Source organism: Carcharhinus amblyrhynchos, chromosome 27, assembly GCF_965287045.1.
Source record: "Carcharhinus amblyrhynchos chromosome 27, sCarAmb.v2.hapA, whole genome shotgun sequence".
Classification (NCBI taxonomy): domain Eukaryota; kingdom Metazoa; phylum Chordata; class Chondrichthyes; order Carcharhiniformes; family Carcharhinidae; genus Carcharhinus; species Carcharhinus amblyrhynchos.
The window spans coordinates 30484281-30497606 of NC_137350.1; the positions used below are offsets into that span (position 1 = coordinate 30484281).

General features: G+C 47.8%; 1 protein-coding gene and 1 non-coding gene across 3 annotated transcripts in view; both read left to right on the plus strand.

The window, feature by feature from the left end:
• Positions 1–2985: 2985 nt before the first annotated feature.
• On the plus strand, positions 2986–3172 carry LOC145359347 (U2 spliceosomal RNA). Its single transcript, XR_013889566.1, has one exon. It is a non-coding gene; the product is annotated as a U2 spliceosomal RNA (small nuclear RNA).
• Positions 3173–10413: 7241 nt separating this feature from the next.
• The window catches only part of raraa (retinoic acid receptor, alpha a), a 575761-nt gene continuing 572848 nt past the window's right edge, over positions 10414–13326 (plus strand). For both annotated transcript variants that reach the window (XM_080213768.1, XM_080213765.1), the window contains exon 1: positions 10414–10520. The gene's annotated coding sequence lies outside the window, so the exon portion shown is untranslated. The remainder of the gene's footprint in view (positions 10521–13326) is intronic.

Genomic DNA, 13326 nt, shown 5'->3' on the forward strand with positions numbered 1-13326 from the left:
ACGAGGCTCCTTTATAAGCTACAGTGCAGAAGGAGGCCATTCAGCCCATCGCATCTGCACTGACCACAGTCCCACTCAGGCAGTATCCCCATGCATTTACCCTAGCTAATCCCCCTGACATAAGGAGCAATTTAGAATGGCTAATTGACCTAACCTGCACATCTTTGGACTGTGGGAGGAAACTGGAGCACCCGGAGGAAACCCATGCAGACACGGGGAGAATGTGCAAACTTTACACAGACAATGACCCAAGTAAGACCTCAGTGCTAACCACTGTGCCACCGTGCCGCCCCTCTAATTACGTATAACAAATACTTGATAATTTTAAAATCCTGTCCCTGATCATCAATGTGCACCGGGTTACACTGTGTATGTTGAATATTGTCATTTTAAGAGTCAAGGATCGATTCCTGCACCCCCCCCCCCCCACCACCTCTTTACAGTGTGATGGAATGAAATCTTCCAGATGGACTTTGAACAATTAACATTTGACCAAGCAATAGGAAAACTAACATGAAGCACAAAAGCCATCAATTATTCCAAACGTCTTGTTTCAACAGCATGAGGATTGGCGAGAGGTTATTTATTTTGATTTCATCATTATTTTGAGGCGGATATTTAATATTGTGTTGGGGTTAGGAACGTATGAACCCTTTAGCTCCTCCAGCTATTCCATTGATCTATGGCCTAACTCCAGATAAGTCCAACGCCGGCATCTCCACATCCTAACTCCAGATCCCACCTTTGCTCCATGTCCCTTGATGCTTTTGGATAATAAAAATCTACCAATCTCTGATTTAAAATTAACAAGCGATGTAGCATCACTTATAGTCTATGGAAATCCTCTGTGTGTCAAATTGTTTCCTAATTTTGCTCGTAAAAGGTCTGACTTTAATTTCTTAGCCTATACCCCTTAGTCCTGGATTTCCGAACCAGCAGAAAAGTTTTCCCTCTCTCTTTCTCTCTCTATCTCTCTTCCCCTGTGCTGTCTGTTTAGGTATAAATGGTTAAACTGCTTCCCATAACAGCACTGGGTTTACCAAGTAAATGAGCTCATTCCCTACTTTTGGCTAGCACTTCATTGGCTGTGAAGAACTTTAGATGGAAGAGGGGTTAGATAAATGTCAATTGTTTTGTTACAGAAACGAAACAGGCCATTTGGCCCAAAAAGTTCATGCTAGCCTTTGTGCTTCACCTGTCTTCCTGGAACCCTGTCAGTATGTCCCTCAACTGGGTTTCTCCCAGCTTCCAGAGTGTATCCCACATAGGGAGGAGGCGATGGCCTAGTGGTATTATCACTAGACTATTAATCCAGAAACTCAGCTAGTGTTCTGGAGACTTGAATCCCACCAGGGCAGATGGTGGAATTTGAATTCAATAGAAAAAATCTGGAATTAAGAATCTCCTGATGACAATGAAACCATCGGGGAAGACCCAGAAATTGGTTTCACGCCAGTGTGAACTTACGGTGGAATCGTTCGCTGGTGCCCACCACAGCGGGTCAGATAACACGCTAGAGGCCAGTAGCAACCTCACCTGCCTCCCGTTAATGGGATACAGGTGAAGGCCTGGCCAACCCTACGGCAGATTCCTCCTCATGCCGGTGGAAAAACACGCCAGCGTGAAACACGCTTGGAACGATGTGCCGATGTTGGGGCTCACCTGGCAGCTGCTGCTGGAATTCGGGATGGAGGCGTGAGCCGAGGCCGTTGTAGCAGGCTTACCGCTGGGCTCCACAGTCTCCAGGCATCTCTGGACGTCAGATTTCTGGCGTTGTCAGCTCCACACCGATCACAACTTAAATATCATTAGCGGGCCTGAGGCTGAAATCTCCAGGGTGGGCCAGCCTCTATCCCCACCCCCCCAATGCCCCTCCCCACTGACCAGGAATGTTTCACTTCAGCAGGGTTTCCAACAGTAACAGGGATCTGGAGGACCCCCAAGAAGCTGTGGGTCCGGTGGGTGGGGGGGAATGGAGGGGTGCCCCCAGGCATTGCCGGCCTGGCAATGGACAAGGGACAAATTGGCAATGCCTAGAGGGCACCTTGGCACTATTGGAGGTAAGGGGGCTTATTGGCGATGGGGTGGGGGGGGTGCTATTGTGAGTATGGCCTCCGGGGGCAATTGGTGGAGGTGGGGTCCCACTGCCGCTCTGCATTTGGGATTAGTGACAGAGGGAGGGAAGGGTTGATTGGAGTTGACCGTCCGGGTGGGGTGGGCGTCAGCCTGCTGGGGGTGTCAGGGTCTGCGGTGGGGGGGGGCGGGTGGGGGGGTTGTGGTGGTGGTGGTCAGGAGGTCAGGACTGCCGGGTGTGAGGGGGGGGGTGGGAGGGTGGTGGGGGAGAGGGTCGAGGCTGCCCCGGACACGTCCAGGAGGCCAGCGATTGAGGTGGGTGGGGGGGGGGGTGCGGCGGAGAGGCAGCGATCGCACTGGATGGTGATCAGGAGGTTGTCAGTGTGGGGCTGACAGATCAGTGCGTGCGCAATGGCCCCCTCAGTGCTATGCCGTCAGCCTCTCCAGCGGGAAGAGTTCCCGCTCTCAGATTGCTATCGTGATTCACACTAGGGCACTCTGTGATGCTCAGAATGTGTGAGCCTCATTTTGAAAATCCCACTGGAAGAAAGCAGTAGGATTTACTCCAGTTTTTACACAAATTTGGCATTTGGAATTTTTTCTTGGAAAATCCCACCCTATATCTTTCACTGGATACCAATACATGTGACAATAATAAATCAAATCAAATTAACTGCTACCACCAAAAGTTAAAGTAATTGGCCACCTCTGCAGCACGTTGCCCTCTTTGCGGAATAGTAGCTGAATTGTTTTTACTGTTTATCAGACTGATTCTGAACTCTGGAATTTGTCCCCAAACCTTTTCTGCCTTTCTCTTGCCCTTCCCCTCTTTAACGTTTGCTTTAAAACCTCCCTCTTTGACCAAATACCTCACGTGGTGACACATTGGTGTCAAATTTTGTTTGTTGGTGTTCCCCTGTCTCGGCCTTTTGGCTAAGATCAAGTACAGCATCTGTTCTTATCTGTTTAACTCCTGAAGTGTCCTGGGATATTTTTGCTGCGTTAAAGGCGTTATATAAATGCATGTTGTTTTTTTTTAAAGCTATCTGTTTTGCTCATACAGCCTGACCTGCTTTTATCTGGTGATGATGGAGCTGAGAAGTGGTTAAACTTTTCGAAATGAACCCGGGGATGAGAGAGACTGGTCACCGCCTGTGAATGTAGAGTTATGATTGCTGGGGGTGTCCCTGGGCTAGTTTAAATTAATTCAGCGCCTGGACATGACTTCAGAGGAATAAAGTGAGCGTTCTGCAAGTTGGCTAGAGCAGGAATTGACTCACCTTTAATTCCTGTTCCATAGAATCATAGAAATCAAAGCATCCCTACAGTGCTGAAGGAGGCCGTTCAGCCCATCAAGTCTGCACCAACCACAATCCCACCCAGACCCTCTTCCCATGACCCCAGGTAGCTACTCTGCTAATCCCCTTGACACTAAGGGGCAATTTAGCATGGCCAATCCACCTAACCCACACATCTTTGAATTGTGGGAGGAAACCGGAGCACCTGGGGGAAACCCCACAGACACGGGGAGGATGCGCAGACTCCACACAGAGAGTGACCCAAGCCGGGAATCGAACCGCTGTGTGTCAGCAGTGCTAATCACTGTGCCACCGTGCTGCCTCTGTACTGAGTGCTCCTGTATTCACACTGAAACCTGCTGACGCTGCTGTGTATCAATGTTCTCCCTGCCTCAACTCCAAGTTAAAGCAAGATATCCACAAGTCCCCACCACCGAAACACTGAGGGAATCCATGTCTGAACAGTTAACTTTAGCTGGACACCTGACATCAGCTGATAAAATGCATGAGAAGGGGAGTTCCTGCAGACTTTACGTAATTAATGTAAACCCTCTTTGGTGCAGTTAGTCTGAAGTTAATTTTTAATTGTGCAGTATCTGAGGGCACAGCCTCAGAGTAAAGGGACGACCCTTTGGAACCAAGTTGAGGTGGAATTTCTTTAGTCAGAGGATGTGGAATCTGTGGAATTCATTGCCACAGAAGGCCAGGTCAGTGAGTTCATTTTATTCTTTTGTGGGACATGGGCATCGCTGGCTGGCCAGCATTTATTGCCCATCCCTAGCTGCCCGAGAGCAGTTGAGGGTCAAGCACATTGCTGTGGCTCTGGAGTCATATGTAGGCCTTGCCCGGTAAGGATGGTAGATTTCCTTCCCCAAAGGACGTTAGTGAACCAGATGGATTTTCCAACAATCGACAATGGTTTCATGGTCATCAGTGGATTCTTAATTTCAGTTATTTTTTATTGAATTCAAATTCCACCATCTGCCGTGGCGGAATTCGAACCCCGGTCCCCAGAACATTAGTTGAGTTTCTGGATTAATAGTCCAGCGATAAAAGCATGAGGCTATCACCTCCTCACAACAGAAATAGATAGGTCCTTGATCAGTAAGGGGGTCAAAGGTTATAGGGAAAAGGTGGGAGAATGGAGTCGAGAAACTTATCAATTGTGATTAAATGGCGGAGCAGGCTTGATGGACCGAATGGCCTAATTCTGCTCCTATGTTGTACAATCTTATAGAATCATAGAATCCCCACAGTCCATCAAGCCTGCACCGAGGCTCACCCAGGCCCTATCCCCGTAACATGATGTATCTAACTTGCTAATCCCCCTGACACTAAGGGGCAATTTTATGCAGCAGAATAAATTCCACAAGCAAGGCCTCTCACTTCATGTGGTACATAATGTTTCTGTCCGTGTCAAATAGTTTGACAGCATGAGTTATCCCGACTGCGGCTGCTGTTCACCGTCACACTGCAAGGAAAACAAACCTGATGAAAGTAATATTAAAGTTTGTTTAATAGCAACCGGCTTTTATGTTTGTAAATTGATCAAAAATCCTTAAGTACTCAAAATCACATCATAACACTCTACTACTGTGATCTTACTGTACACAGGTACAGATAGGTTCTGCGCAGGGTGGTGCAGTCTTCACTGTGTTAGGCAATCATGCCTCTTGGGCTTGAGGTGAAATTACAAACCTTCAAAGTAAAGCTCAAGTTATTCAATCACCTGTTGCTACTAAACAAACTTTAATATTACTTTCATCAGGTTTGTTTTCCTTGCAGTGTGACGGTGAACAGCAGCCGCAGTCGGGATAACTCATGCTGTCAAACTATTTGACACGGACAGAAACATTATGTACCACATGAAGTGAAAGGCCGTGCTTGTGGAATTTATTCTGCTGCATAAAATTGTCCCTTAGTGTCGGGGGATTAGCAGGGTAAATACATAGTTATGTATAGGCCTGGGTAAGCCTCGGTGCAGGCTTGATGGGCTGAATGTGCTCCTTCTGAACTGAAGGGATTCTATGATTCTATAGTGCAAGAGGGTGGCATAGTGGTTAGCACTGCTGTCTCACAGCATCAGGGACCCAAGTTCGATTCCCGGCTTGGGTTATTGTCTGTGTGGAGTTTGCATGTTCTCCCTGTGTCTGCATACGTTCCTCCAGGTGCTCTGGTTTCCTCCCACAGTCTGAAAGACCTGCTAGCTAGGGGCATTGGCCACGCTAAATTCTCCCTCAGTGTACCTGAACAGAGGCCGGAATGTGGCAAGTAGGGGATTTTCACAGTAACTTAATTGCAGTGTTAATGTAAGCCTATTTGTGACACTAATAAATAAATTTTAAGAGGTGATTGTCACTAGACTTCTAATCCAGAGACCCAGGGTAATGTTCTGGGGAACAAAAACTCTACAAAGGGTGATCCAGACTCGAAATGTTGGCTCTATTCTCTCTCCACAGACGCTGTCAGACCTGCTGAGATTTTCCAGCATTTTCAGTTTTTGTTTCGGATTCTGGCATTCAATGTCATTTGCTTTTATACTAGCACTCTGGGGACATGGGATCAAATCCCAGCTTGGCAGAATGCAATAAAAATCTGGATTCAAAAGTCTAATGATGACCATAAAAATCATTGTTGATTGTCATAGAAACCCACCTGGTTCGTTAATGTCCTTTAAGAAAGGAAATCTGCCATCCTTACCGGTCTGACCCACATGGGACTCCAGAGCCGCAGCAATATGGTGACTCTTAAAATGCCCTCTGAAAATGGCCTAGCAAGCCATTGGGTTTAAGGGCAATTAGGGAGGGAAATGAATGCTGGCTTAGCCAGCAACACCCACATCCGATTAATAAAAAAAAGTGAACGCTTTGTTGGAGTAGTGGGTGACTTTATTCAATCAATGGTGTAAAGCATGCACTCTTTCTCCTTAGGGGGAATTGGAGAGTGCAGGGAGAGAGAGAGGTGAAAGAAAAACTACTGGAATCATAGCTGACAATAATAATGCCCACGATTGTGATTGTGGAAGTATCTATAACACCAATTTATGACCTGACACTGTAGAACCAAATCTCCACCCAAAGATCACAAGCGATTCCTTTGTCAGTTACATAAAATAACTTCAGGTGAATCCATTCTCCAAATTCAAATAATATCCAAATGCCAAAGTTTGGTTTGAACCAGGGATGAGATTGCCAAAAATTAGGTTTGAATTCCTGCAACGCAGAAGCCAAAGGAAGGATTTTATTGTGGGTTTTCAGGATTTTGAAAGGAATTGGTTAAAAGAAAGAGAGAAATTCTCTCCACTGAAGGTTTTTTTTAGTTTATTTATTAGTGTCACTAATAGGGCTGACATTAACACTGCAGTGAAATTACTGTGAAAATCCCCTAGTCGCCACATTCCAGCGCCTGTTTGGGCACACTGAGGGAGAATTTAGTATGGCCGACGCGCCTAACCAGCACATCTCTCGGACTGTGGGAAGAAACCATAGTATCCGGAGGAAACCCACACGGACACACGGAGAACATGCAGAAAGTGACCCAACCTGGGAATCAAACCCTGGTCTCTGGCTCTGTGAGGCAGCAGTGCTAACCACTGTGGGGAGCTAGGACAACAATAATTACAATTTGCATCTGCCTGAGCATCTTTCAAGTAGGAAAATGACCCAAGGAGTTTCACAGGAGCTTTAAGAAACAACATTTGACTCTGAGCAACATGTAGGTAATGCTAACAAAACAACTTAGTCAAGTGAATCATAAGATGTCCGGGTTAGGTGGATTGGCCATGCTAAATTGCCCCTTAGCGTCAGGGGATTAACAGGATAAATATGTGGAGTGGGATTGTTGTCATTGCAGACTCAGTGGGCTGAATGGCCTTCTTCTGCACTGTAGGGATTCTACAGTTCTATGATTTTACACAAGGGGATTTTCAGGAGAAAGATGAGGAAACGCTCCTTTGATGTGATTATGTTTTAGTTAGTACAATATTCACCCACGCACACCGGACGTACTCTCTTCCATCTTCTTCTGTCAGGAAAAAGATACAGAAGTCTGAGATCACGTACCAACCAACTGAAAAACAACTTCTTCCCTGCTGTCATCAGACTTTTGAATGGACCTAGTGGCCAAAACTTTACCACCCTGCCCGCCATGGGAATCGGAGTGGGCGAAGGGCAGACCATGGAAAGATCCATTGACCTCGGGTGGGATTTTATGGTTTCGGGGTGAGCAAGGCTGTAAAACCCCACCTATTATATATTAAGCTGATCTTTCTCTACACCCTAGCTATGACTATAAAACGACATTCTGCGCTGTCTCCTTTTCCTTCTCCCCTGTCTACTCTATAAACGGTATGCAGGTTTACTAGGCTGATACCGGAGTTGAGGGGGTTGAGCTATGAGGAGAGGCTGAATAAACTAGGCTTGTACTCGTTGGAGTTTAGAAGAATGAGGGGAGATCTCATTGAGACGTATAAGATGATGAATGGGATGGATAGGATAGAGGTGGAGAGACTCTTCCCGCTCAAAAAAGACACTAGGACTAGGGGGCACAGCCTCAAGATAAAGGGGGGGCGTTTTAGAACGGAGTTGAGGAGGAACTTCTTCACTCAAAGGGTGGTGAATCTCTGGAATTCTCTACCCGTTGAAGTGGTGGAGGCTGCCTCGCTAAATATTTTCAAGAAGCGGGTTGATGGGTTTTTGATAAGAGAGGGGATTAAGGGTTATGGGGAGAGGGCCGGAAAGTGGAACTGAGCCACGACAGATCAGCCATGATCTTATTGAATGGCGGGGCAGGCTCGAAGGGCCAGATGGCCTACTCCTGCTCCTATTTCTTATTTTCTTATGAAACAATACTTTTCATTATATCCCAAAAATGTGACAATAATAAATCGAATCAACTCAAATTTAGTGAGGTTATAGCTCTCCATTTTGATCTGAAGTGGATCAGTGGTTATATTCTTGCTTTATTTACTCATCTCTTCACACCCCTGACTAGCTAAATGTTACTGATTGCTGATTAAAATTGTGTTTTGAGCTTTTTGTGGAAGAGGAATTGACATTTTTACCATCTTTCATGGAAAGGAGTGTTTCCTAATCTCTCATCTGAATGGATCATCTCTCATTCTTCTTAACTCCAAAGACACTGGATCCAACCTGACCAACCTTTCCTCATAAGACAAACTCCTTCATCTCGGGAATCAACCTAGTGTACCCTCTCCGATCTGCCTCCAATGCAAGTAGACACCCCATTTCCCCCCGCCAGCATAAATAGAGAGACCAAAGTGCTGTGACACAGGCCGCTGGGAGCCAGCAGTTGGCAGTGAAGGGGGGATTGGTGATCCTGTGGGTACTGGAGCCCGATGTTGTGTGGGGGAGGGAGTTGGATAACGATCTGGCAAGCACCAGGATTCAGTGGAGGAGAGGGTGGTGATCCTATGGCCATTAGAACCCCATGGCAGAGCTGGTGCTGCTCAAACAGGGGCCAGCACACAGCGGTGGAGAGTTTTGTTTCATTCTTTCACTGGGTGTGGCTGTCGCTGGCTGTCCAGTGTTAATTGCCCATCTCTAATTTCCCCTTGAGAAGGTGGCGGTGATTCACCTTCCTGAACCACCACTGTCCATGTGGTGTAGCTACACCCATAGTGCTGTTAGGTAGGCAGTTCCAGACGTTTGACCCAGTGATGGTAAAGGAATGGCAATACAGATCCCAGTCAGGATGGGAACTGACTTGGAGAGGAACTTGCAGGTGATGGTGTCCCTGGTTTGAGTTACTATCTGTACTGAGTTTGCATGCTCTTCCCGTGTCTGTGGGTGTTTATTGCAGGTGTTCTGGTTTCTTTCCACAGTCCAAAAGGTGTGCTAGTTAGATGAATTGGCCATGCTAAGTTCTCCCTCAGTGCACCCAAACAAAAGCTGGAGTGTGGTGACTAGGGGATTTTCACAGTAACTTCATTACAGTGTCAATATAAGCCTACTTGTGACTAATAAATCAACTTTAGCATTTCCTATGTGTCTGGTCTCCTTGTTCTTCTAGGTGATATAAGTCATAGGTTTAGAAGGTGCTTTCAAAGGAGCCTTGGTGCATTGCTGCAGTGCATCTTGTTGATGCAACACACTGTTGCTACTGAGCGTTGATGATGAAGGAAGTGAATGTTGAAGGTGGTGAACTTGGTGTGAATTAAGTGGGCTGCTTTGACGTGGTGAGGTCGAGCTTCTTGAGTGTTGTTGGAACTGCACTTATCTAGTCGAGTGGAAAATTTTCCACTAAATTCCTAACTGGTGCTTTGCATTTGGTGGGCAGAACTTGGGCACTCAGGAATTACTCATCACAGAATTCCCAGACTTTGATCTGCTCTTGTGAGATGCACTCAGACCCAACAAGGTAGAAATTAATGATCTCGAGGGCACCAGTACCCAGTGATGGAGAAGACAATGATCCAGTGAACACTAGAACCCAGCAATGGAGTGGTGATCAAGCAGAGGTATCTAAAACCCAATAGCGGAGACCATGGTGGTACAACAGGTAGTAGTTAAGATTGGGGAGTGGGCACTAGGACCTAGCAGAGGAGAGGTAATAGTTGGGTGGGCAATAGGACCCAGCAGTGGATTGGATGATAGTTTGGCAGGGAATAGAATCCGGTGGGAATTAGGACCTGCTGATGGAGGTTCTGAGGGTCCGGTGGGCACTGGGATCTTGTCGTAAAGTGTGACTATCCGTCGGGCACTAGGACGCTATGGTGGGGATGCTGCGGCTCTGGCGGGCGCTAGGACTCTCTGGTGAAGGTGTCACAGTCTGGTGGGCGCTAGGACCCCGCGGTGGAGTTGATGCACTCCGGCGGGTGCTAGGACCCTGCGGTGGAGTTGATGCACTCCGGCGGGCGCTAGGACCCTGCGGTGGAGTTGATGCACTCCGGCGGGCGCTAGGACCCTGCGGTGGAGTTGATGCACTCCGGCGGGCGCTAGGACCCTGCGGTGGAGTTGATGCACTCCGGCGGGCGCTAGGACCCTGCGGTGGAGTTGATGCACTCCGGCGGGCGCTAGGACCCGGCCGCGCTCTCTCCCCCGCAGTCCTCCAGCTCCTGGCCCCCGGTTGTCCTGAAGCGTCTCTGAGGAGCCGCCGGATCCGAGTGGCGGCGCCTCCCGGCCGCAGGCTGTGAGTACCGGCCCCCCTGGAGGGGCCCAGCACACGCACACACAACGGGGCAGCTTCTACCCCCACCCTTCCTCCTCAGGCCGGGGGGGCTCTGTCAGCAGCCAGCCCAGCCGGCACTCACCGAGAGGCGGGGAAGAGGCAAATCGAGAGGCGGGGCTGCGGGGAGTCCCAGGCGGGGCCTAGGGCACAAATTAAACCCTGCCCAGGAAAAAGTTTCCCAAAGGCAGCAGCATCTCCCCACAAACATCCCCAGTGGGTTTGAGGGGAGGATTGTCACCTCTGAAAGTTAATTTACTTTCTCAGTAATTGCCTGTAGACAGGAATTCCCCTCTGGGTTTGATTTGTTTTTTTATCTGTTCATGTTTCACTGTGACAAAATATTTGGCTGTTAATTTATCATCTTGTGATAAATATTTACAGTTAGAATCAGAAACAAAGTGTTTGCAGCCCACGCTGTAAGGTGATTTTGCTTAATTTAGTTGTTGCAATGTGTGCTGTTGCAGGTAGTTTCTTCCAAAGTGTTCAACCTTAGTTTATTGTGAAAGTTTTGTTTGTTTGTTTTACATCTCTCTTCCTTTTCATAGAATCCCTAAAGTGCAGGAGGAGGCCATTCAGCCTATCAAGCCAGCACCGACTCTCCGACAGAGCATCTTAGCCATCCTAACCCCCAGCTAATCCACCCCCAACCTGTACACAGGGGCAATTTGGCATGGTCAATCCACCTAACCCACATATCTTTGGACTGTGGGAGGAAATCAGAGTACCTGTAGGACATGGGGAGAGCATGCAAACTTCACACAGACTGTCACCCAGGAATCGAACCTGGGTCACTGGCATTGTGAGGCAGCAGTGCTAACCATGTGCCACCCATACTCATCATTTGAGTTTGAAGTTTGTGGGTTCAACTCCCTAATCCAGGACTTTGTCAGGAAAACATGGGCTGACGCTCCCAGTGCGGCACTGAGGGGCTGCTGCACAGTTGGAGGTGCAGTCTTTCAATGATGATGTTAAAACAGGGCCCTGTCTGCCCTGGGGTGGCACATTGCTGTCTCACAGCGCCAGGGACCCGGGTTTGATTCCGGCTGTGTGGAGTTTGCGCGTTCTCCCCATGTTTGTGTGGGTTTCCTCCAGGATGACTGGTTTTCTCCCACATTCCAGTGGTGTGCGGGTTAGGTGGATTGGCCATGCTAAATTGTCCCCTTAGTCTCAGGAGGATTAGCAAGGTAAATATGTGCGGTTACAGGAAAAGAGCTTGGGGGGGATTGTTGTTGATGGGCTGAATGGCCTCCTTCTCCACTGTAGCATTCTACGATTCTCTCGGTTGTGTATAAAATTTCTCTCTATAGTCCTGGAGTGGTCAATATTTATCCCTCAAACAACATCACAAATTGATTGCCTAGTCACTATTACGTTGCTGTTTGTGTGATTTTGCTTTGTGTAAATTGACTGCCACGTTTCCTACACTGCAGCAGCGATTATGCGTCAGATATATGTTGTTGGCTGTAAAGCACTTTGGGATGTATTGTGGTCATGGAAAGGTGCTCCATTAATGATGAGGCAACAGCTCCAAAGTGCTAATCATTCAAAACCTGCTCTGCTGGACAGGACACGTCAGGCACATGAACATCACCAGGCTCTCGAAGCAACTACTCAACTTGGTCATGGACAGGGCTCTCCCAGGAGGACAGCGCAATCTCTTTCGGGATGTCCTCAAAGCGTCCCAATCCCCGAAAACCCAGCTTCTGACCAATCAAGGTGGGTAAGGCTCATCCAGGAAGGCTCTGGATACATTGAGAAACTGCATCGGGAATGTACAGAGGCAAAGTCGTGGCAGCTGAGGGAATGCTGAAACCTCCAAGCACCCCCTGCCCTGCAGGCAGCAGAGTCTGCAGGTGGTATAATGGACTGAGCAACCATGTCAGACCCATCAAACTGGAATGGAAACCAGTCGTTCTCCATCCCAAGGGATTGCCTAAGAAGGAGAAGAAGAACATGAACGGTCATCTGTCTTTGATTCTCCTGAAGGTATTGAACCTTTTGTTGGATCTGGCTCCATTGATGCCAGCCACGATCTGGTGCTTTGCTGAAGTTGTTCCTCTTGTGACTCAGAGAGTGGGAGTTTGATGCCAGCACATTACTGAGTCAAACCTGACCCTGTTTATACCTGATGTTCAAACACCCAGTTTCCAGCATGGGACTGCTGACTAACAATCAGGAGCAAGACCCTTGCAGATTATGTACTAACATGATCCTAGCTGGGTTGGTTATTCAGTATTCTCTGTGCTGTGCAAAAATTGGATCACAGACTAGCCACATAGAAAGCAGCAGGTCTTGTCATTGGCATCTGCTAAACTGGGATTGCAGTGAACTACCACACTTGACCTCAGTTCCCTGGTCGAGAATCACAATCCACTGATCCCCATTGGAAGCATGTATGAGTGAAATCTTGATAAGGTTGAGAGTGCAGTCACCTGTGGTCGGTTAACAGGCAGGAGGCATTGTTCAGACTGGCAAAGAGTGGTCCTTGCGTGAGCCAAACGAGGTCTGTTGGTATCATTGAACCTTATCCTTCCAAATTGCAGCATGTTCAGAAAGGGGACGGGTTGGGGAAATATTTCAAAACAAAATCTAAATAAAATGAGTCCTGAGAATTTGGATATATATATAAAAAAAAATTGGGCGGCACAGTGATTAGCACTGCTGCCTCGCAGCACCAGGGACACAGGTTCAGTTCTGGCCTCGGGTCACTGTCTAAGTGGCGTTCTCCCTGTGTCTGTGTGGGTTTCTTCTGGGTGCTCTGGTTTCC